General features: G+C 38.8%; 1 pseudogene; it reads right to left on the bottom strand.

Annotated features, from left to right (window-relative positions):
* Positions 1–286: 286 nt before the first annotated feature.
* The window catches only part of LOC129050023 (U3 small nucleolar ribonucleoprotein protein MPP10-like), a 75,479-nt pseudogene continuing 54,250 nt past the window's right edge, over positions 287–21,515 (bottom strand).

Here is a 21,515-nt window from a genome sequence, read left to right as displayed (position 1 = left end):
ATGTTTTGAGTGGCAAAATTAAAGATTTTTCTTTATATTTTGTCATCCAAATTATTACAAAAACAATGTGATTTCCTTTATAATCATGGAGAAGTGTTATTTTCATTTATTTATATTTACATTTCTTTTCTTTTTCTTCTTTTTTCTCCTGTATGTATCCCATGTAGGCTGCAGAGCTTAAATCCCTGCCTCTTGAGAGAAATCAGCCCATTTTCGGGACATGCAGTACACAAAGCTGCCCCATCTTCCCTTTATTTTTATTTTTATCTTATTTATTTATTTTGAGATGGAGTCTCACTCTGTTGCCCAGGTTGGAGTGCAGTGGCGCATCTCAGCTCACTGCAACCTCCATATCCCAAGTTCAAGCGATTCCCCTGCCTCAGCCTCCTGAGCACCTGGGACTATAGGCATGCACCACCATGCCCAGCTAATTTTTGTATTTTTAGTAGAGAGGGAGTTTTACCATCTTGGACAGGCTGGTCTTGAACTCCTGACCTCAAGTGATCCATCTGCCTTGGCATCTCAAAGTGCTGGGATTACAGGCATGAGCCACTGTGTCTGGCCTGTCATATTATTTCTAAACTTTTGAGTGACATTTCAATTAAGTTAAATTTAATTCTTACTGACCTGATCTCTTATCCTCTGTTTAATGATATCTTCCAGTTGAAAGGTGTTTCCTCTGTAATCACAGGTGCAAAAGGAAATACAACATGTATTCATTAGGTGGATATCCACTAAACCACGGGTTCACGCATTGTATTCCTTAGACCCTCAGCATCAGCAACATGTGGGAACTCATTAGACATGCAAATTCCTGGGCCAGCCCCACACCTCCTGAATCAGAAAGTGGGGAAGGACAGCTATCTGTGCTTTAATAAGTCTTGAGATGCTCCCTGAAGTTTGAAAACTACAGAACTAGAATACATATGGTAGTAAGTGCTCATACTTTATCCAAGGTACTAGGGACTCTTCCCCTCTTTTCCATTCTCTTTTCTGTAGAAATAAAATGAGAGCTCCTTTGGATTTAATGGGTATAAGAAAGAAGGCAATGAGATGACCAGGGTTTCAAGTTAGAGTTCAAAATTTAATCGGTGGACAGTGACAGGATGCAAGCCTTCTAAACAGATTACTGCCAGAAAGCTGATTATAATCCATACATTAGATATCATTAGTGTATTGAAGTTAAAATTTTTGGGTGGATTAATGGCATTGTGATTATATAGGAGAATGTCCTGGTTCTTAGATGATATCTGCAAAAGTACTTAACAGTGAAATGCTCTGATACTGCCAACTTACTTTGAAATCATTCAGGGGGAAGAAGGGCACATATACAATCTTCCATACATGGAAGAGAGAAAACAAATATGACAAAACGTTAACTAGTGAATCCAGTTGAATAGCATACATATGTTCACTGCATGATTTTATCAACTTTTCTGTGTTTGCAAGTTTCTAAAATAAAAAGTTGAGGGAAAGAAACGTCACCCCAAATCTTTCTATGAAATGGGACCATAGAAAAAGCAGAGAAGTGAACACTCTGCAGAAGAGTGCACCACACCCATCCGGACAGCATGGTCAAAGCACAGCTCTCCTCCAGGAGGCTCTTCTCTGGTCTCTTCTGTGTTGTCACTTCCCCCACACGCAGCCAAGGCTTTTTTCTAACAACTCTTTTTCTAAAGATGTAATTTTTGTCATTCATCTAAGAAAGAGAAAAAAGAATTAGTATTCATTTAGAAAACAAAATTACACTTACATTTGTGAAAAAGCAAAAAATACTTTGAAAAATGGGGAAGCAAGAAACGTACTGTTCTACAATTCTGTTCTGTTCTTACTGTCTTTTTATTCTGCCAATGACTTCCTATTCCTGCTGCCTATGGTGGGGTGAGCTGCAAATGATTTCTTTTCCTCATTGGTTTAAAATGTCATGTTTATAATATACTACACTCCCCCAGAAGCATTTGGGTTTATTTCTGGGTTCTCTTCTATTCAAGTGATTTATCTCTCCACAAACCACTATCAATTCTGATTATTAGAGCATCCTAAAGTTAAGTAATTGTTGTTTTTGTTTTTGTTTTAGTTTTTGAGGTACAGTCTCTCACTCTGTCGCCCAGGCTGGAGTGCAGTGGCGTGATCTCGGCTCACTGCAAGCTCCATCTCCTGGGTTCATGCCATTCTCCTGCCTCAGCCTCCTGAGTAGCTGGGACTACAGGCACCCGCCACCACGCCTGGCTAATTTTTAGTATTTTTAGTAGAGATGGGGTTTCACCGTGTTAGCCAGGATGGTCTCGATCTCCTGACCTTGTGATCTGCCTGCCTCAGCCTCCCAAAGGGCTGGGATTACAGGTGTGAGCCATCACGTCCGCCTAAGTAATTCTTTGATTAGAATATTAGTATTTGATGGAGGTTGACCCTTTTGACTCTAAACTCAAATTCTTATTATCTCTAACTTCTAAAAGACAATTATGACTTCAGTGTATAAATACCAGCTTTTTCAGCTATCTTACAGAATGCTCTTATTTTCCTAATGTCAATTCAGTTTATCCATTCAGTTTTCTCTCCAAACACTAATGTTTTCATTTTAGTATCCTTAATCTTTTTTTTTTTTTTTTTTTTTTGAGACAGAGTCTCACTCTGTTGCCCAGGTTGGAGTACAGCTGCACAATCTCAGCTCATTGCAACATCTGCCTCCCAGGCTCAAGCAGTCTCTCACCTCAGACTCCCAAGTAGCTGGGACCACAGGCACATGTAACACACCCAGATAATTTTGTATTTTTTTACAGAGATGAGGTCTCACTATGTTGCCCAGGCTGGTCTCAAACTCCTGAGCTCAAGTGCTGGGAGCTCCTGAACTCCCAAAGTGCTGGGATTACAAGTGAGAACCACTGCTCCCAGCAGTTTTCCTAATCTCTTATCTTTATCTTTTGTAGCTGCACTGGCTTATTTGGTTATTAACTGTTAATGTTAATTAACAGCGGTAACAGTAATACTGGACATTTTGTCTTATTCCTGATCTTAAAGGGATGTTTTTAGAATTTCACTCATCATGCATGATGGCAGCTTTTGGATAGATGTATTTATAATCCACTAGGAGTAAAAAAAATTAGAAATAAATATTGAATTTTATCAAAGGTCTTTCTAACACATACGGATGGAACCGTGTATTCTCTCCTTAACATCTTGCCAGCAGGAATCATACCAGATCTTCTAATAGTGATTCAAGAGAATAAGGCTCATGTGGTTGTGTGGCATAATTTTCCCACTGTGCTACGTTTGCATCACTAGTCATGAATGAGAGAGTGTGTGTGTTTTAATGCTCTGTTTGTCAGGTACCTTTGTCAGGTTTGGGTTTTCATGCTCTAACAGTTTCAAAAGAAAAAAGTTTGAAAGTTCTACTTTATTCTTTATATGTGGAAATTGCAATAAATTACTTGTGATTTACTGAAAACTTAACTTGAAGCTCTGATATAATTTCATAGCGAAACCAAACCTTTCTTTCTTTTTTCTGGGGGAGGGTGGGAGGAGCAGGATGGGAGGACACTATCTCATTGATACTTTATGTTTCTTTTTCTCCTTTAGAATTTATCTTCCAGGGACAATCTGACAATGATGAATTTAACTTAGATTCACAGATTTTAAAAATAATTCTTTTGATATTCTTGGTATCGTTTATTTGCTTATTCTCCAGCTCTGTTGCCCAGGCTGGAGTGCCATAGTCCAGTCATAGCTCAGTGCAGCCTTGAACTCCTGGACTCAAGTGATCATCCCCTATCAGCCTCTCGAGTGGCAGAGACTATAGGCTCACGCTACCACACCCAGCTAATTTTTTACATTTTTAGTGGAGATGGGGTTTCACCATGTTGTCCAGGCTGGTCTCGAACTCCTGGGCTCAAGCAATCCTCCCTCCTCAGCCTCCCAAAGTGCTGGAATTACAAGTGTGAGCTACTGTGCCTGGCACGATTCTCATTTTTATTATAATAAAATTTTAAGATTGGATAAATAATATAGCCCAATTATTGGAGCCGGACTACATCTACTAAAATTAAATGAAATTTCACTTGTCTGAAATCATGACATACTTTGCAAGATATCTTTTTCATGGTATTAATTAAAATTATGACTATTTGGAACTCATCAAAATCTGTGGAGCACCTTAAAGACGTAGGCGGCATCCTCCGGAGCAGTCAAAACAGTTACAAGAAGAGGTTCTCAGGACAGCTTTGTCAGGAGAGATATGCTATGCATATAAAGACATAAGGGAGACAGAAAAGAAACAATCATTTTACACACAGGCCCCAAGTTGAAAGCTATGGGCTGGGTAATGCGGGCACTGATTTTTCCAAATCACATGCTTTCCATATGGCAACTCTATATACTGTGCTTTTGCATTAGAGAGTAGCAGCAAGATTTTCAGTTTTCTGTTTCTTTGTTTGAAGACAGGATCTTGCTCCACCACCCAGGCTGGAGAGAGTGATGTGATCATAGCTCACTGCAGCACTGAACTCCTGGGCTGAAGTGATCCTCCTGCCTCAGCTACCTGAGTAGCTGGACTACAGGCATACACCACTGTGTCCCACTAATTTTTGTATTTTTTGTAGAGACAAGGTCTCACTATGTTGCCCAGGCTGGTCTTGAACTCCTGAGCTCAAGCGATCCTCCTGCTTCAGACTACCAAAATGCTAGGATTACAGGTGTAAGCCACCACACCTGGCCAACATATTTGTTTTCAAAGGATGGTTACTAGTTACCACAAGAAAAATAGGGAAGGCTGGGGCACAGTGGCTCACACCTGTATCCTCAGCACTTTGGGAGGCCAAGGCAGGAGGATCACCTGAGGTCAGGAGTTCGAGACCAGCCTGGCCAACACGGTGAAACCCCTTGTCTTCTAAAAATACAAAAATTAGCCAGGCATGGTGGCATGCACCTCTAATCTCAGCTACTCAATAGGCTGAAGGAGAATCACTTGAAATCAGGAGGCGGAGGCTGCAGTGAGCCAAGATCGTGCCATTGCACTCCAGCCTGGGTGATAGAGGAAGACTGCATCTCAAAAAAAAAAAAAAAGAAAGAAAAATAGAGAAGATTTGTTAGTAGTCTGTGAGTTCCACAATCATGTCAAGCATATTAAAAATTCCTCAAATTCCTAACTACCCTTTCCTGTCTTTTTTGAAAAGAGGATTTATCTTCATCAGAATTTTTCTTTACATTTAAAACACCTGCATCTTCAGTTGCCTCATCATCCGGTGAAGCAAAGGTCACTCTTTTCAAACTTTCTTTACCTTGTTTACTGTCTTCACTTTCTTCCAGGTCATCATCTCCATCCCTGCACTACCAAAACTCTTACAAAAAAAAATATACTGCTTTCCATTAGAAAAACAAAAGGAAACATATTTTCCCTTAATAAAGTTCTTCTTTTATATGCCTAATGCCACCAAATGCTCAGAACTTCCAAAATCATTCAGGTATGGAGGAAGAGAAGGTATCATTTAAGTGACATGCTATGTAAGAAACAGAACAAAAAGTGTCCAATATATAGAAAATAAATTATTCATCAATCTATAATACAAACCTCCTATCTCACAAAAATAACGGGATATTTTGGGCACAAAACCAAATCAAAGTTCCTGGTAAGAAAGGTTTGATTGCTACTGCCAGTAATATTTTTCTTCATTAAATGATCTCTAATGTCCCTTTAAATCCAGACTTTCCTCTGGCTATCTTGAGAATATCTGATAGGAGAGAATCTAACTTCTTAAAACAAACATATGTGAAAACCACAAGTACCCATACATGATTGGGCAATTCCAGCTAACAATGTAAAGGATGGTTCAAAATACATTTCAGAAATGCTTAGTTCTTCTGCTGCTTCTTCAGCAATTTCATCATCTTGTTTGAACCAGATCATCATCGTGATCACTTGCTATATCTTCATCACTTTCAACTGGATCAAAAAAATCTTTCTACTTCATATTTCTGGAACTTTTATCTGACAAAAATAAAAAGTTTTTAAAACTATTAACTAGGAATAGAAAAATACATCATTAACACATGCACATATATTTGTGTGTGTATACCGTATGTCTACATTACTTTCTAACTTAATAACACTACAAACCAAAAATAGTTATTAGGTGAAATTGGCAACTAAAAACATTACCATAAAACTGTTATAAGAACAACTGGAACACAAACTGAATGGAAGTACAGATTCATTTATAACTGATAAGATAGAGCACAACATTTCTTAGCTTCAAATCTTCTAACTACAATTACATCTCTCCTAGAAAAACAGAACAAAAGCTAATTTGAGGAGGAGGAAAGTGCTCTCTCCTCTCTCAAAACTTTACCTGAAGTTTTTTACTTCCAAACAGTCCCCCTTCATCTTCATCAGAATCAGTATCTTCAGAAAAATCAGTATCTGCCACCTCATCATCATCTTTTCGTTCCTCTTCTTTTTCTCTGTTTTCTAAACAGGCCTCCATTTCAGAGAGTTGGAAGAATTTCTCATCTACTATGGACTTTTCTCTTGGTTTTCCATGTCCTTTGCTTTGCACCTTGCTCTGCTGTTCCAATTGGTTGATATCAAAGTCAAGATCAGAATCCTCATCACTGAGAACTGGGCTTTTCCTCAGATGGAATTTGCTTAAGTTTTTTGTTTTGTTTGGTTTTTTCGAGACAGTCTTGCTCTGTCACTCAGGCTGGAGTGCAGTGGCGTGATCTCGGCTCACTGTAAGCTCTGCCTCCTGGGTTCACGCCATTCTCCTGTCTCAGCCTCCCAATTAGCTGCGACTACAGGTGCCCACCACCACGCCAGGCTAAATTTTTTTTGTATTTTTAGTAAAGATGGGGTTTCACCATGTTAGCCAGGATGGTCTCGATCTCCTGGCCTAGTGATCCACCTGACTCAGCCTCCCAAAGTGCTGGGATTACAGGTGTGAGCCACTGCACCTGGCCTCAGTTTCACCTTCTTTAACATGTAAGGGCATAAATAAATGTGAATGCCTAATCCAAATTCATTCCTCTCCAAAAAGCATCCAACTCTGGCCGGGCGTTGTGGCTCATGCCTGTAATCCCAGTACTTTGGAAGGCCGAGGCGGGCAGATCATCTGAGGTAAGGAGTTCGAGACCAGCCTGACCAACATGGTGAAACCCCATCTCTACTAAAAATAAAAAATTAGCCAGGCGTGGTGGTGTGTCTGTAATCCCAGCTACTCAGGAGGCTGAGGAAGGAGAATCACTTGAACCCAGCAGGCAGAGGTTGCAGTGAGCCTAGATCGCACCATTGCACTGCAGCCTGGGCAACAGAGCAAAACTCCATCTCAAAAAGAAAAAGCATCCAACTCTCTGAAAGTTGGTTTTGAAGGAGGCTTCTCTCCTACTCATACCCAGACCCTGCCCCTGAGGACCCCTCATCCCTAAAAGGTGAGGCGTCCAATCATCTGGGAGGAAAAACAGCTTCAATTGCTGCCCAGCCCTACAACCCAGTTCTTTTGTTAACTCTTTGTTGTGTGATCTTTGTCACTCCATCTCTTTAAAAGCTGTGTGCTGTGGGGTTTTTTTTCTTTGTTTTTATTTTTGTTTTTGTTTTTGAGAGGGTCTCACTCTGCCACCCAGGCTGGAGTGCAGTTGTGTGATCTAGCTCACTGCAACCTCTGCCTCCTGGGCTCAAGCAATCTTCCCACCTCAGCCTCCTGAGTAGCTGGGACTATACGTGCATGCCACCACACCCAGCTAATTTTTGTATTTTTTATTGTAGAAATGGGGTCTCACATGTTACCCAGGTTGGTCTCAAACTCCCGGGCTCAAGGAATCCTCCGGCCTTGGCCTCCCAAAGTGCTGCGATTATAGGCGGGGATTATGGCTGGCAATAGCTGTGATCTTTATGGGTTGGGAAGAACCTGAAGAAAATAGAGGCTTGCTTGGCTGGCTAGATCTTGGGAGATTTTGTTGCCATCCTAGGTCTTGGGCCTCTCTTACCTGGAGCTGCTGCAGATATTTCAGTCACAGCTCACAATCCTGATTTCAGCTCTCCCCTCCCCCATCACAAGACAACCAGGAGCTTTATCAGAAAGCCTAAGCCTGACATTGTGATCTGGACCCCGTGCCTCCCCTGGGAGCCTCCACCCTCCACTGGCCTCTGTTTGTGACATTCACCTTGATGTCTGAGTGCCAAGTTCCTCCCTTTTGGTGTCCCGCAGCAACAAATCAGATGAATACCAAAAATTACGTAATTCCTAGGAGCCAACCAGGGGAAAAGTGAAGACCAACCATCCAAGGAAAAAGGGTATAGATTATCTATCACCTCTGGTTCAAGTTAATTAAAGAAATGCAGGCTGATCATGGACTCAAATACAGCCTGATCCAGAAGTGTGGGGGAAAAAATGCCAGCTCCAGCGGCTTTGTCCTTAGACCCTGAGGTGGAAGCAAAGTTCACATCTACTGTCTCCATTCTGATGGAGGCCACCTGTGGTCGGCGGGTGCATTGGTTCGCTCTGCACATGCATGAATACAGCCTCAAGATCTTCCCAGGCTTCCCACCCATCCTTCCTGCAGAGGTCACTATATGTTTGGATAGATTCCAGGGTGTCGTGGGGCCACGTTTGCCAATGGGCGGGGTGGGGGGCACCACCATGAAAAGGCTCTGCACTTGGGGCCCTCAGGGGTACCCCTGTCTCCATGAGCCTGCTTTGGCAGGACAGGCTGATCCTGCTGTGCTAAGCCTGGTCATCTCACTTCCACTCCTATTCTGGGCCAAGCACTTCTGGTGCCTCAGGCTCCTGCCCTGTGCCTGCCTGTGGGTTGTAGGATTCTGAGGTCCACGTTGGGTTAGAGCAGTAGATCTCAGCCAGGAGACACTGTCACAACTAGGGAGAAGGTGCTGCTGGTATCTAGTGGATCGAGACCAGAGATGCTACTAAACATGCTCCAGTGCATGCGACAGCCCTCAGAACAAAGGTCTATCTAGTCCAAAACATCAAAGAGAAGCCCTGTCTTAGGGGAAGGGGTGTCTTCCCGAGAGCACGGCTTTTGGCTTTCAGCCCCTCTAAGAATGAGGGTTCTTGCTTTTTTTCTCCATCTCTCATCGGCCCAGACGTAGGGGAGGGAAGAGTTACACCAGGGTAGGATCCAAGTACTCCTGAACCTCTAAGCCAAATGTGGTTCTCCAAATAGCACAATTTCCCCTAAAAATGAAGTCTGAAATGGAATGGGTGAGAAACATGCTTCCTTCCATCTTCTAGTACGTTGGCTGTAAAACTCATCTTAAAAATATGAGAAGGCATTCATTGTAGCACTGTTCATAACTGAAAAAGATTTTTTAAAACCCTAAATGTCCACTTATAAGGGCCAGATAAATTATGATGCATTCATGCAATGAAATTATATGCAGTTGTTGAAAGACTGAGGTAGCTCTAAATATAATGATATGAAACAATCTCCAAGACATATTATTAAGAATACCAAGGCCAGGCATGGTGGTTCAGACCTGTAATCCCAGCACTTTGGGAGGCTCAGGTGAGAAGATGGCTTAAGCTCAGGAGTCTGAGACCAGCCTGGGCAACATAGTGAGATCACATCTCTACAAAAATAAAAAATGTAGCCAGACATGATGGTGCACACCTATGGTCTCTGCTACTTGGGAGGCTGAGGTGGGAGGATCATTTGGGTCCATGAGGTTGAGGCTGCAGTGAGCTATGATTGTGCCACTGTTCTCCAGCTTGGGTGACAGAGCAAGACCCTGTCTCAAGAAAGAAAGAGGATGTGGCCGGGCACGGTGACTCACGCCTGTAATCCCAGCACTTTGGGATTAGCCAGGTGTGGTGGTGGGTGCCTGTAATCCCAGCTACTCGGGAGGCTGAGGCAAGAGAATTGCTTGAACCTGGGAGGCAAAGGTTGCAGTTAGCCAAGGTCGTGCCATTGCACTTCAGCCTGGGCAATGAGTGAAAATCTATCTCAAAACAAAACAAAAACAAAAACAAAACAACGACAACAGCAACAAAAAAAGATTCTGTGTTTTAAAAAAAGAAAAGAAAAGAAAAAGAGTATCCATAATATGTTATTACAGAAAAAAATGAAGCTGAAAAAAATAAAAATAAAGAAAGTTGCAGAACAATGTGATTTGGGGGAAAATTTGCATGCAAATGCAAATAAATTTGCAAAGAAAGAAGACTAGAAGGATACACGCAAAAGCATTCATACTGGCTACATCTGAAGAGAGGAAGTAGAGGTGGGAGCGGGAGTGCACTTTTGCTTTATTCAAGTCTATAATGCTTGATTTCTCTTTCAACAAATGTGTGTATTCCTTTTGTCATAAAAAGAAATTAATCGGCCAGGCACAGTGGCTCATGCCTGTAAACTCAGCACTTTGGGAGGCCGAGGTGGGAAGATCACCTGAGCTCAGGAGTTTGAAACCCGCCTGGCCAACATGGTGAAACCCCATCTCTACTAAAAATACAAAATTAGCTGGGCATGGTGGCACGTGCCTGTAGTCCCAGCTACTTGGGAGGCTGAGGCAAGAGAATCATTTGAACCAGGGAGGTGGAGGTTGCAGTGAGCCAGGATTGTACCATTGCACTCCAGCCTGGGCAAAAAGAGCAAAACTCTCTCTCTCAAAAAAAAAAAAAAAAAAAAGGAAAGAAAGAAAGAAAACAACTAATAACAACTGCAACCTTAAAGCATGAGAAACCAGAGCAGGAACCACTAGGTCAGTTAGTCTTGCAGGACAACGATATACATTAAACACAGTGTTGGAGGGCCACTGTGGTGAGACATGAGAATAATGAACAAATAGTGCCTGCGGCACTAAAGGCTCTGGCTGATTTAGAAGGAAATGGGATAAACTGAGTCAAACACAAAGCAGAAAAGAGGGAACTCCCTTCCATATGCAATTGATCTCAGGACATCATTGAGTCTACAGCCTGTCTGAAAGTCACCCCCACTGGGATAGACGTCAATGTGGCCCCTGGGCATGTAAATACCAGTGCTCAAGCTGAAGGAATGCATGTAGGTGTGGGGGACATCCACAAAATCTGCATCATCAGCGGAGAGCCTCTTGTGGAAGTCTGTCCCTTCAGAAAATTAGCCTGGGGTAGTGGCGGGCACCTGTATTCCCAGCTACTCGGGAGGCTGAGGCAGAAGAATGGCGTGAACCCAGTGGGCGGAGCTTGCAGAGAGCCGAGATCTCGCCACTGCACTCCAGCCTGGGTGAAAGAGTGAGACTCCGTCTCAAAAAAAAAAAAAAATTCTTTCAGAGATAAAAATAATTTCTTATGTTTTTACCAGATTGTTGCAGCCTAGTCAAGCTGCTGTAACAAAATACATCAGCTGGGTGACTGGGTGGCTTATAAACGACAGAAATGTATTTCTCACAGTCCTGGGAGCTGGGAAATCCAAAATCAAGGCGCAGGCATGTGCAGCATCTGGTGAGGGCCCATTTTCTCACAGATAATGCCTTCTCCCTGCGTCCTCATGAGGTGGAAGGAACAAAGGAGCTTTCCTGGGCCTGTTTTATAAGTGCACTAATTACGTAAGAGGTTCTTTCACCTCCCAAAGACCTCACCTCCTAATACCATATCTATATGAGTTTTAGGACCTAATTTACACTTAATATGAAATTTGAGGGAGCACAAACATTCAGGCCATAGTATATATATCAATATCATTTTCTGTATCTTCTCTATTTAATATTTATAATCAGTATTGAACATCACAATGTCTCTCATTTCCATTTTCTTCTGTCTCAAATCTTCTTTATTGTGACATTTTTGATTATTTGTATTTGATTTTTTACTTCTCTTCAAATAATCCTATTTTCTTATATAAAAAGTTGGTTGCTCCATTCTCCCCTCATTAATTTTGTTTGTAACATACTAACCTTACTCAGTGCTGTAAGATAAACGCAGCTTTCTTAACTGGACCATCAAATAGGCTACCTCTTGTAAATAACTATAAAGCTGTTCATACAAGGTCTAAAACATAATTCAATTTGAAAAAATTAAAAATAGGTATTAAATATCTATCCAAAAAAGAAAAGTATAACCTAATATTTTTATGAATTTTGAATCTAAAATTAAATGCTGGTCAATAATGAATTTTTTTATTGTGAAACAAAATATTTAATGAAGGTGTTTTACTGTGATATATATTATTTATAATTTGATAGCCCTTACTCTAGTAAAATGCACAGTGGATTAATAGTTCAGAAACCGAGGGATGTTTTCAGTTTCTGCTATTATTCAGCTATTTCACTTTGGGAGTCACCTACATCTCCAGGTCTAGTGCTTTTCCAGTGGCTTGAGTAGGAAGACAGCCTGGATTATGTCTTGGCACCCTCAAAAGCAATGAGACAATGAAGACTGTCAATGCAAATATAATATTTATCTGTTTATGGAATCCCTTTGTTATTTGCTTTTATATTTGGATATCTCACTTATACTAGAAATCAATAAAATAATGAACTGCCACTCTGAAGATTCAGAAATCAATCTTCTTTCTGACAAGTATAAAACTACTCCATGTAATCCATTTTGTGCTTCATTTTCTTTGTTTGCTTTTCAAATAATTACAAAGCTTTCTACTAAGAAATGTTCTCTTTCACATCCCCTTGAAACGGAGATGTTGAGTAAGTCTTTGAGATACCCAGGACTCTAATGGAATGGCAGCTGTTCGATATATTGTAGGGTTGGTTGAGTAATTAAATAAAACATTAATTTTTTTTTTACATTTTATTTTACCTAGTACTGTTGCAGAAGTAGGGGGTGGTTATACAAAGAGACTTATGAGCCAGCCTCCTGCCTTTTAATCACTCACATTCTAATAGAAAGAACCCACAGATATTTAAGCATGCTTGAAAAATCATGGAAGACTCTGTGTAGAAGGCAATGTGTGAGTTATCAAAAAGCCAATTAGCATATAATCCATTTAAGACAGAATGGCCATTTCAGGAAGAGGCTATAATGTAAGCATTGCACAAATGACTCAGGTGAGAATAACACCAGAAGACATATAAATAGCTTTGCATGTCAGGGGCATGGGGATAAGTAGGAGATATGATGAGAGGAGATGGAGGGAACAAATCATTAATGACATTTTATATCTTGCTAAAGTTATTGAATTTTATCCTGGGGATTTTAGGTGGAGAAGTGACCCTACCAGGAGTATGTCTGAAAAACATTCTTGTACCAGCAGCATGAAGGATAGATCTGACAGGAATCTGAAGCAGGATGAATATTTAATAGATGAGAGAGATGCATAGAGCAGCAAAGACAGTGCACATTAGTGAGCCTTCAAAAATGTTTATTGAGTTGAAATGAATGGAAGACGTTTGTTGAAACTTTCCTTTCTCACGTCTTATTTTTAGAAAATGTCAATAATAGCTCTTCATTGGGTTGCTTCAAAGTTACTCAGCTGAACCCCAGTGAGGGTGTGAGATAGTTGGAGTCTGGGTGAATGACCCATGTCATCACAGGTGCTTCAAAAATGTCATCAAACATTCACCTACAGATGGCCCCGTTGTTCTGCATGGTCTTTACAGGTCCTGAGTCTTATGCTGCAGTCTGATGCACAAAATAGTATTCTGCTTTTTGCAATGAAATCAATATGCACCTTAATTATTCCCTTCATGTTTGGACAAAGGACATGTCAGCAGGGATTGCGCTGACTTTGGTTGTCATGCACACTCCTTGGTTGCTAACTCTGTTTAAAGATTTTGTTTATTTTTGCGTCTGTGTCATTTTCAGAAAGTTTTGCCAATAAAATAAATCATTTAGAAGTTTCCTCAATAATTCTCAAAGGTAGGATATACCAAAGAAGAAGCTGCTTTCTGATAATTAAAAGCTGACTGCAACATTTTAATTTTTAAAACATTTTCACATTTTTATAAATGTGTCATCATAACACTGTCATATAAATAAAAAGAAATATAATTTTTCCCATGTTGGAAATGAATGGTTTAAAGATTGACTTTGGAGGAGTGGGTAAAAAAGTGCTTGGTTCAAAAGGAAAAAAAAATCTCACCACTAAATATCACTATTTCAATATCCATAGTACATTTATTGGTGATAATATTTTGTTAGTTTGGCTTTGGCAATAAAAAATATTATACACATAAAATATTTTATCTTTTATATCCATATGTTTCCAAGCCTCATATTCTAAAAAGCCTAAAAACAATGACAAGCCCAGTAACACTGATGACCTTGGCAAGCAGAGTGTAGCCTCTTATGTAGCATTTTACATTAAAACAAATCAGGGACCCCAAATAAATGATTAAATCTGGATACGGTGCAAAAAATGTACAGAATTGGTCTGAAGCAACTTATTATCCTAAAAATGTAAGGAAGATTTCAAAAACTTCATATCAAAAACTCTCATGGTACAATTGGAAGAGGATTCTATTGTTAGGATGAGGCAATTTTAGTAGCAAAACAAGTGGAAGTTACTGAAAAATTGATTGACCTTAATTAGTGATAAAAAGTGATAATTTTTTTACTTAATAAAAATTCCTTAATCACATTTGGTGAATACTAGGTAACCAATGCATTCTGTAAACTGAGAAAGAAAGGGAAGAACTCTAGCATTCATCCTAATATTCTTATACAACTGCAACTAAATAATTGATGAAATATTTTTTAAATTAAGAATTCCAGCTGATAAGGAAAAAAAGATTAATAGAATTGTAGTATCAACATATTGCACCACGAATGAAATTGTAGACACAAAAAATTATTATCAATGGCTGCCCAAAATTACGAGAAATGCTGCAGAAGATTAGGCTAACACTTGAACCCACTGTCAATATTAGCATTTTTAAAAAATGGAAAGGAAAGTGTACACAGTATTTACATTATAGGAAATACAAATATTTCACTATAAATCCTATAAAATAATTCAATATATTTCTTTAATAATAAGAGAAGCAAGAAGTAGCAAGAGGGAGTTTGCTACCTGGGAAGGGAAGGTGTTAAATGACATGGGAAGTGAGGTGTGGTATGTCAACCAGCTGACAAACTTCAAGACCCAAATATGTCAGAAGGCTCTAGGTAGCAACAATGGATAAAAGGCTGTTCCATGAATAGGACATAGACTGAGACTAAGCATACATTTTGTGTGTGTATGTGTGCTCTGGGTTGTGATGGAGAAGTCTGGAAGTTCAAGATTTCGGCAGCATAGTTACTGAGGGAATAGATGAGCTATGGAGGCTGCCTACCTGAGATGTGTTAGGCCACATACATCCAAAAGCATAGAGATCTCAATCAAAATTAAAGCAATTTGTCTAAATTGGGGAGAAAAATAAGATTAGGTAATTGCCTCATAACTGTATATTTCAAGAGCAAAGTTTTGGAATCAGTTATATAGAATCAGTTTATATATATATATATATTTTTTATATATATATTATATATATATATATATATACACACACAAACACACACATACATATACATATAGTGGAGATATGTGTCTATAGAGGTATCTATCTATCTACCTATATTCAAGTTTGAAGATCTATATGTCCAAGTTCTAACATTATATAGCAGTATGTTCTTGGACTATTTACTTCATTTCACTGAGGATATTTCTCAGCTGTTTAAGGAGAACAAACTGTATATATCACAGTAGAGTTGTGATGGTTAAATAAGATATTATATAAAAATGAATATTAAAATATATGTAATATTTTAGATACTCAATATTTTCAATAGAGAATAGAAAGCTACTTATTTGCTTGTGCCGGGGAAAAATAAGAGGAAGAAAAATAGGGAAAACATACACTCTGAGAAATGATAGGGAAGACTTGAAAGGAATAACTTCAGTGTTACAGGAATGAAATTGGAGGCTCTTGGTTTATGGTTATCACTCCTTGGTTTATGGCAATAAAGGAACAATGTTGGAAACCAGAAATCCACATTGGATAACATAGATTTGGGGTCCGGGCAAGATACAACAACATGTGTATTGGTACAGAGTTTTCCAAATATATTGAGAGCAACTGGGACGATGATTGTGCCCAGTGTTTCCCAATCTTCTTTTATTATCACTCCTCTCCCTACCAGGATCCCTTTTAGATGCTTTTACAAAATCACCACCATTCTGTCATGAAATTAAATTTTAACAATGAAGATATTGTCCTATAGTGTTAAACTGCGGAGACCCAAAGTGTTGTAATTTTTTTTGTTGTTGTTGAGACAGAGTCTCAATCTGTCACCCAGGCTGGAGTGCAGTGGCATCATCTCCGCTCACTGCAAGCTCCACCTCCCAGGTTCATGCCATTCTCCTGCCTCAGCCCCGAGTAGCTGGGACTACAGGTGCCCGCCACCACGACCGGCTAATTTTTTGTATTTTTAGTAGAGATGGGTTTTCACCGTGTTAGCCAGGATGGTCTCCATCTCCTGACCTCGTGACTCGCCCGCCTTGGCCTCCCAAAGCGCTAGGATTACAGGCGTGAGCCACCGCGCCCGGCCCAAACTATTGTAATTCTAAAGAATATTTTCCCCCTCAAGAGCCAATCATAACCGCATTGTGGACAATAACATCCTTTTGAGAATGCCTGACTCAGTCTAGCAAGATTTTAACCACGTGGGGTTCTTGAGAAGGAATGAAGACTGAGGAGATTAGAGAAGTAAGAAGTATCCAGATGTTAGGAAAACTGATGAGTTAATATATATGAAGGGTTTGGGGTCTCCGTGGGTAAAGACTCAGTGTTAGAAGTGGAGGCATTTTCAGGAAATAGAGAGTAACTTAGTTGAAAAACAAAGGAAGGCAGAAGCTCAAGATAGGGGGAAAAGTGTGAGAAGGCACCTTTACTATACTATGGAAGATATGAATATAAGAGGGTAATATAAATTAATTTCTAGGAAGGGAAGGATGCTTTTGAATTGTTCATATTAATCTTACATTCTAGCTGTATAAATTCACATAGGATGTATATTTAGGTAATGATAATGCTGATGTGTTCATTTTCAAGATTTTCAAGGACTGCGTGGAATAGGATGCTGATATGGGCTGCCACAACAAGCTGGATTATTCCTCCTTGCCAGTTTAAAACAACCCACTGGGTTTTCAGGGAACACAGTCAAATCTTAGGAAACAAAAAAATACATTTCTCTCCATGTGTACATTCATGAATATTTACTGTTTTATTCCACTGTCTTGATTCAGGTCATATAAATATAATTTAATTTTTAGCTTTTACCCGAAAATCATGAGAATTATTTGCATGTCAATCATTTTATAATCATAAAATATTTCAGAAATAGACTTAGCAAACAATCATAAATGACATTTATTTTTCTCATTGTAGCAGCAGTTACTTCCTGATCCTTTATTTTATATATTTTATAATGGCATTATGATAGATTTTGATTTCTAGGCACATTTCCAGACTTTGTCAGTTCCTGATATTAATGAACAACTCATTGCACATGCTTTAGTATATTCTGAAATGACAATCTACTGAAGATAACGACTTAGATTGCATGTCTTTCCTTTTCACTAGACAATTTTAGACTTTGGAATTTCTGAAAATGCAGCAGAAGTACTTAGATCCACAGGACAAAACCATACCTGGGCCTAGTTTGTACCCACTGCTAGAGGCCAAGGCTGTACAAATAAGCAATGTTTGGGGCTGGACCAATGCGACATGTTTACTGTGCAACGATGATGAATGCATGTTGTTTCAGTCAGGAGACAGAGATGCTCTCTAATCTTTTTTTTCTTAGCTTAAAAAAACTAAAGATGAAATTTGCTGAGGGATATGGGGAACATAGGAGAGAAACCTCAAGAAGTTTCTCTTTTGATTATCAGATTTCATTCCATTCTAACAGTGGGGAGCAATTAGTCATAAAGAAAAAGACACAAGGGTGGTAATGACAGCTGAAAAGAGTAGCAACAATTAAAATTATCCATATGCAATAACTCTGTGTGTGTGCATGAATGGTTGTGCGTGTGTGTGTGCGCACGTCTGTGTGAGGGATAAAGAGTAATATGCTTATATGTGCTAATTGCATTATTGTGCATGTATGCATATTTTATAATTAATTATCAATCTCCAATGGGGTGGAGTGGGTAAAACAACCTGGTATCTACATTTTATTTCAGGAATATGACTGCTATTTCATAAAGAAGATTTATTTCTTACATAATTTTACAAGAATGTTTAGTAGTCATAACAAATTCTGAGTGAAACCTGTCAGTTTGATTTAAATTGGAGCTAATGGAAGTTCTGTGTTTGTTACATAAGATAGCGATTGTTATTGCAGCAGGTTTCTGTCAAGAATTTATCCTTTTAAATTTTAACGATTATTTTTCTACATAGTGGTCATTTATTTGCTGCCACCAATTTAATATTTCTAAAACAAATTTCAAAATTATATATATATTAATAATTTCAAATCAGTTACTACTAAACCTATTAGAGTAAAAGCATGTATCATCTATTGTAATGAATTAATTATAGCAGATATAGAAACATTTGGCTGTAGTCCTGTTCCCTTTAGTCCTCCTTTCTGGTCTAATTTGCCCTTAACGTTTTCTCTGTTTTTCCTTTTTGCCTTGATCCTCCACTTGCATCTATTTATCCTTCTTTTTCATCATCCTCTCGCCTCTTCAGTATTCACTACTATGCTTCTTTCCTTTTTCTTCTCATCACTATGTTGTTATTTCTTGCTTTGTGTACACTTTCTATTCCTCATACTTTTTTCCACTTCTATGTCACTTTTATTCAACACTGTCCACTCTTCTTTCTCCATTCTTGATGTTATTCCCTCATAAAATGGAAAGACCTTAGGCAAAGACAATGACTTTTAAAATTTGCATTTCCCATACTTTGCAAAATGTTTGGGGCATACATACTGGTAAATATTGACTAACATTTTCTAATAATGTATTGCTAAATTTGGGAGTAGGAAGTTTTAATATCTAATTCACGCCAGCACTGTGCAAGATACTAAGAAATTTATTATCATAAAACTGTAACATCATTTTGCTAACCACAAACTTATTCACTGTATATCATATCTCCATAGTTTGAACACATTCCTGCTGCCAGATTTATTCATAACAAATGTATGTCTCCCTAGTTCAATTCAGCTGTTCTCTGAAAATTAATTCAGAAAAAAATTGGTTAGAATCTTGGCCTCTGATACATTCTTCTATCAAAAATATCAACCCCACTACTAGTAACTGCTACTTTTATATCTGCATTTTGACTTTGTACTTGCTGAGTGTCATTACTATCAGTCACAGAGCTGTGTTCTGTATATAGCAGTCTTGCTAAAGATTACTTTGTTTTGGGTTTATGCACCAAATAGGATTCATCTCCTACAAGGTTCTCAAACAAGAGCATATCGAGATAAAGAACAAAAATTTTAGACCAAGAGCGAAGCTGAAGTAAAAGCTTGATTGAAAAATATGCCTTAGGGTAATTTACACCTGTAATCCCACCATTTTGGAAGGTGGAGTGGGCAGATTACTTGAACCTAGGAGTACGAGACTAACCATGGCAAATGGTGAAACCCCATCTCTACAAAAAACACAAAAAATAATCAGGCATGGTGACACTAGCCTGTGGTCCCAGCCACTTGGGAGGCTGAGGTAAGAGGAGCACTTGAGCCCAGAAGATTGAGGCTTCAGTGAGCCTGAGCCATAATCCACCACTGCACTCCAGCCTGGGCAATGGAGTCAGAGCCTGTCTCAAAAATGAAAAAGTAAAATATGCCTTGGTAACAAAGTTAACACTAATATCCTACCTCCTAATGCAAAATGTAGACCTTTGAACTCACACATCCAGTTTTATCTGAAAAAAATAAGATAGCCATTTCTAGATCTTCATAGAAGTCCACAACCCTCATCCAGTTACTCAATTACAAAAAAACAAAAACAAAAAACAAACAAAAAACCACAAATAAAATAACACAGTGAAAGTCAAGATATGAGCAAGCACATGGTCACACTTCCTCTGCATGACAAATACTGGAGTAGCATAGTAGATAAAATCAGTCATCTCTAAGTTAGCCTTTTGATAGATTTCAAGAATGGCATCTGAAAAAGAAATTACTCCAAACATAACATATCCCAGAGAGGATATTTTAAAATCTGCATTCCAGCAGCTATAACTGCCTGCTAAAACCAGAAGCTATAACTGAGCCTGTACTAATTAAGGAGAATTTGGCAGAAAAAAAAATATGTACTCTTTTTGAACCTGACCTAATCATTGAGATATGACATGCATGGGGACTTATGGGAAATTTGAATTAATCAGTAAGCTCATGGCATTTACTTGGTGGTATCAAGCAGGTTATTCCAGCAAGACATCAGTGATTTGATATCAAGGGCAGGAAATGGCTGGAGTTATATAGAAAAAAATAATGGAGACTAGTGAGGCTGATGACTCTTTGAATTGTAGAAACACAGAATTATAAAGATGTACTCTCTGATAACAGTGAGAAACTATCGAACGTTTCTGTGCCAAGATCCATTTAAGGTTCTAGTTAGAAGGCAAAATCATGCAAGGGACACATTATCCAAACAGAAACATAGAGAACCAGAGCAAAGAAGAAACCTAGTTTTATAAAAAAATTGAAACGAGGTCAGAATGTAGGTATCAGGATAAAAAAAAAATGAAATGGGATGCACAATCACAACTGTGATAATAATTTTAATAATCTTTAAAATACTGGATTAGAATTACAAAAACACACCATGCTTAACGTTATTATAAACCAAAGAAATCAAATTTAACTGCTTATACATAGTAGCTAAATAATGTTCTTGTTGTGCAGAAAAGCAAAACTATAAAAGATTAATTCTGTCTTGAACAAAACAATCTGCTCTTTCCACAAGCCTACTGTATAACCTCTGTAGGGATCTACTGTCCATCGGCTTCCTTCCCTGTATGTTCCCTAGAGTGTAGGAGTATGTTTGATGTGGTTACCCAGGGGATTTTATTTTTCATGTGGTCACATGAATCACCACACCTGCTTTAAACCCATTGCTACAATTTAAATGATCATGGTAGGAATGACACCTTCAGCTATCGTTTTTCTGTCACAACAGTCTGCCTTAACTTCCCTATATTGTGTCTTCCAGTCTTCTGGTCACCCACCTAAATCTACCCAAATTCCACTATGTCATCTGTTGCCTCCTTGACTGCTTTCTACGCTCTACATCCAGCTATTGTCTGTCACGATATTTTCTGGGTGTCATATTTCAGTGCTCATCTAGCTATTCAAATATTTTTTATTGCTGGTTCCACTGCCACATGGACCTTATTTTGGATTTTATTATGACCTCACAAAAAGGAGTCACTAATGAAAACTAATGAAAACACAATATATTTTCAATTTAATAAAATATTAATTTCTCAGAAAAAGCATGTTTTCCTGGTTAGTATTTTTGAGTATTGGATTACTATGTATATAATATATATATTTATATGTGTTATGTATTACAGTTGACCCTTGAACAATGTGGGGATTAGGGGTGCTGATTTCCCACAAAGGCAAAAATCTGTGTATAATTTTTGT

The sequence above is a fragment of the Pongo abelii genome, chromosome 16 (assembly GCF_028885655.2).
Source record: "Pongo abelii isolate AG06213 chromosome 16, NHGRI_mPonAbe1-v2.0_pri, whole genome shotgun sequence".
NCBI classification, from domain to species: domain Eukaryota; kingdom Metazoa; phylum Chordata; class Mammalia; order Primates; family Hominidae; genus Pongo; species Pongo abelii.
Note: the sequence above shows the minus strand (reverse complement) of the source record. Positions and strands in the feature narration are given on the sequence as shown.